Below are 5,035 nucleotides of genomic sequence, written 5' to 3' on the forward strand. Positions count from 1 at the left end.
ATAACATATAACATATATTATATAATTTATAACTTGGTTTCCTAAATTACCCCTTTTAAAATTATAACCAAGCTTTATGTTATAAACCCTTTTATGTCTCTTAAATAAATTAATGGACATGAGTTGGCTTTCAATTTCATGCATTATAATATAAATATATATATACACATAATATCTTATTATAAAATAAAGCTTAATTTTACATATATGTATAACTTAAATAAAATAATATAAAAACTATTAAATTTTTACCTACCACCATACCACTTATAAAGACATGGGCTATTTACAACTTAAGGGCTTCCATTTAAAAAGCCATTACTAATTCAGTCCTTACCATTAAAACTATCAAAATTTCAATTTATGTGATTAAGCCCTTTTGTTCAATCGGACACCCAAATGACAAAATTAAATCACGAAAATTTCACAGATATAAATTCACACAAAATAAACATAGAAAATAAATTTAAAACATTTTTCTGACTCAGATTTGTGGTTCTGAAACCATCATTCTGATTAGGGTCTAAATCAGGCTGTCACAACGAACCTCAGAATACTTTCATGTATTTAATTGTATAAACTTTATTACAATTTGACCCGTGCATTTGTGGACACCATCATTCTTAATTCTAATATTTTGGTGTTATATTTATCGTTCAAGTTGTTGGCGCCATTGTCAGGTAGGTTTTGGATATAAATTTTGAAAATAAATCTTTACAATTAATAAGATAAGTAGGAACGTTAGGACCTAATGATACATGTTTTAATTTTTGTTTACTTATTTTTATTTTTGTCTTCTATTCAGGTCGTGTGTGACTCGAAGCTCTAGTATCCCAATTAACCTTACCCAGATCCAAAGCAACTACTTAGACACAATCGCCCTGCAATGAATAATGATCCACTCTTGAGAATAAATCTACCTTGGGAAAACCCATTATTTGAGGAGCCACGAGAACAACAAGGACATAATCAGGAAGAGGTCCTAGTGGCTCATTGGACGTTGCTCGAGTACACCCTACCTACACTAGACACGGTGCAAGGAAGTATTAAGCAGCTGACGATTAACACTAATAATTCCAAAATAAAGATGGCCACCATCCAGATGATCACAAATACACTGCAGTTCAAAGGGAACATGTGTAACACCCCTAACCCATATCCGTCGTCAGAACAGGGTTTCAGAGCATTACCAGAACTTTCAGAAACATTTATAGATAAATCATGCAAGTTATTATTCAAATTCTGAAATCATTCATTACGTCCCTTAAATGGACCCTCGATGTCCAATACGAGCATTAGAATTGAGTCGGGACTTAATCGGAACCTCTAAGAATTTTTCGCAACATTTCAAAATTTTTCCAAGTTGCAGGGCTCACACGCCCGTGTGGTCCAAGGGACACGCCCATGTTGCAGTTCATGTCTGACCCCGTGTAACTCTCTGACTTGTGTACATGGTCGTGCCACATGCCCGTGTGCTAGGCCGTGTAGCACACACAGCTGAGACACACGCTCGTATCTCTGCCCACGTGCTCAATTCTGAGCATTCTGTTTCTCATAATTAAGGTGCAAGGGACACACAGCCTAACCACATGCCCATGTTACCAGGACGTGTGTCACACACGGTCTAGACACACGCCCGTGTGTTTTCCCTTGTGGACAAAATAAAGCTATTCCTAGCTTCATTTCTCACCCAAAACTTTACCATAAACCTACACCACATCTTGCATTCATAACCCCACCAATCCAAGCATTTTAATCAAGTTAATTCTATCATTTAACATAATATATCATCACAAGCATTCGTGTTTACAATCTTACTCTTTTATAAACATACTTGATTACTCTCTCTTATCAAACAATATATAGCACTTATGTTATCACCATGACATAAACTTAAATACATATATAGATGTACCCAAACATAATCATTCACATTTTCATGCCAATATGGCCAACACCACCTATACATGCCATTGTAACCATAATTGCTTTACCAAATTATACCGACATGGGCTGATGGATAGTTAGAGTGATCTCCGCCAAGCTTTCAATCCAACGAGCTTCTGATTTACTCTAAAACAAAGGAAATAAAATAGAGTAAGCATAAAATGCTTAGTAAGTTCGTATAACATGGTACTTAACTTACCATTCAATTTATTTTGAGGTAACTATGTAAGGCATATTCATTCAATTAGACCTCAAGCCCTACACATATCCTCATTGCCCTTGTTAGTCATATATTCCATAATAACATCAAAAACATGTATGAGCTTAACAAAAATCAAGTTTCCATGCACATATGCTTTCCACAACATGTATAAATCACATTGTTATAGCTCAAGTATATTTTCGTATAACTCATCTCGAGTTCAGATTATTTCATATCAGAACTTTACTCATAATACTCGTAATATCAATGTCACATGAGTAGTGGTACATTCAAAGTGTAAAAGTCTATAACCAAGGATGAACATTTTCATCTAATGAATTCTATATTCAAATATCATCATCACATGTTCTCGTATGTCAATTGTCATGTATCCTCATTTTCAAATGGAATTCAGACAACTACATATAATAACTCATTTCTCATTCATGTCCTTTCATGTCACTATTTTTACCTGTTGAATTTATTCAGAATATCGATGGATACACAGGTAGTACACCCAAAGTTTACAAATCAGAATCTGTCAATTCATGTCCAATAGTACCCATAAGGTACAATTTCAAAGAGTACACTCTCGAGCCACACATGTATACAATAGGATTACCAGTCCAGGCTAAATCCTTTTTGTGACATATGCTCTAGAGAGTTTAATCTGAATTTCCCGTCCAGGCTAAATTCAATCCATAACATATGCTCGAGAGGACTTATATTAGGATTACCCGTTCGGGCTAAATTCTTTCTATAATGAAGTCATTACGATTACTCGTCTGAGCTAAATCCATGCTGCAACTAATGCAGGACCTCATTCATTTCGACAATTACATTTATCCACCAATTTTCATTTATTCAAATGAGATTTAACATTTTCAAGCATTTTCTGATATGTAATTATTTCATACATCTATAACATCCATATAATTCAAATGATCACATTCCAAGCATAAAGGTAACATTTTAATCGTTTATCCTTTATCATCTGTCGGACATTATCATTTAATTTAAACATTTTTATTTATCGAGCTTGATCAGATATATAATCATTTCACATATATGTGTCATTTATACAATTTACATAATCAAAATAAAAACAAACATGTAAATAAACATAATTTAGTTACACGAACTTACCTCGACAAGTGTTCGTGTACAAACATCTACTAATCCGACATTTTCCTCGTTCTAACTTTGAATTTGGTCTATCCAGATCTATAGGAGTAAATTTAACGTCAATTTATCACATTTCATATTTACTTGGACTTAATTTACGTCCTAGGCAAAATTACCATTTTACCCTTAACTTTTTCATAAATTCCAATTTCGTCCCTAAGCTCGGAAAATGAAATTCATGAAATCCGACTCTCTGCCCAAGCCTACACGAAATATACATACAACTTTTACAGCACATACATTTCATAAATTTTAGAATTTTCCATGGGTTTTCACCTTTTTTCATTTTAGTTCTTAAATCATGTTTTCATCAAAAATCACTTTGTAAAAGTTGTTTATCTATCAACAACCTTTCATTTTCTACCATAAATTTCAAATTTCCAGCATATACTTCCATAAACCATTTTCCATACTTTGATAACTTTACAAATTGATCCCCCAAATAGATAGATTAAGCTATCTCGACTTCAAAAATATCAAAATTACTAAAAGCAGGGCTTGAATACTTACCCAAATAAGCTTGATAAGTCATCTTCCTCTCTCTTAGGGTTTCCATGGAAATATTTGGGGAAGATGATATGAAATTGTTTTCTTTTTCATTTAATTAATTTGTCATTTAATAACTTTTTATCTTTCCAATTTAGTCCTTAGCCTTTTTTTTACATGGATGAGTCATATCAAAATATCTACATGCTTTCATTAATGGTCTAATTACCATATAAGGACCTCAAGTTTTGAATTCCATAGCTATTTGATCCTTCTAGCTACTATAATCCAACTTTTACATTTAACGTGATTTGGTCCTTCTCGTAATTAAGCACATAATCGATAAAATTTTCTTTTCAAAATTTACACATGACATGTCTATCATATTATGGATCATGTAATAAAATAAAACTAAATTTTATTTTCGGCTCAGATTTGTGGTCCTGAGACAAATGTTCCGATTTCATCGAAATTGGGTTGTTACAACATGATCGAAGACCCGAATCAGCACCTAAAGTTGTTCCTTCAACTGTGTGATACCTTCAAGTACAATGAGGTATTTGATGATGCAATGTGTCTCTAGCTATTTATGTTCTCACTATGAGATAACATAGTCGATTGGATAGACTCATTAGAACCGAGTTCCATCACCACATGGAATAATTTAGCAGAAAAATTTCTCCATAAATTTTTCCCGATTAGTCGAACCATCCAACTGAGGTGAGAAATCGCCAATTTTAAACAATTTGAAGGAGAATCCTTGTACAAAGCATAGGAGCGTTTCAAGATAATTCTAAAAAAAATGCCCACACCACAGACTACAAGCATTGCTCCAAATGCAAATATTCTATAACAGTGTTGACGCATGTATTACATCTAACTTGGATAGAGTAGTCTGTAACACCCCTAACCCATATCCATCGCCGGATTAGGGTTATGAGGCATTACCATTCAAAACACAATTCAACACTGTAACTTACCACTTTTTATGCAGTATAGAATAATGATACATTTATAACATTAACAAACTTACTATATGACCGTACCTACCTTTGATGTTACTATAGTATATGCATTTTAACCTATTCTATTAATTCTGACATGACTATACCAATTCATATATTATACATGTTTGGCTAGATTTTAAACATTCATACGGCATAATAGGCATGTGTATATAATACACATAAATATTCATTTAACCACATACAATTA

At 33.0% G+C, this 5,035-nt stretch overlaps 1 non-coding gene across 1 annotated transcript; it reads right to left on the reverse strand.

The window, feature by feature from the left end:
- Positions 1-4,533: 4,533 nt before the first annotated feature.
- LOC121230015 (small nucleolar RNA R71) lies at positions 4,534-4,640 on the reverse strand. The gene has a single exon (XR_005927967.1). It is a non-coding gene; the product is annotated as a small nucleolar RNA R71 (small nucleolar RNA).
- Positions 4,641-5,035: the final 395 nt, after the last annotated feature.

Source organism: Gossypium hirsutum, chromosome A05 (genome assembly GCF_007990345.1).
Source record: "Gossypium hirsutum isolate 1008001.06 chromosome A05, Gossypium_hirsutum_v2.1, whole genome shotgun sequence".
Classification (NCBI taxonomy): domain Eukaryota; kingdom Viridiplantae; phylum Streptophyta; class Magnoliopsida; order Malvales; family Malvaceae; genus Gossypium; species Gossypium hirsutum.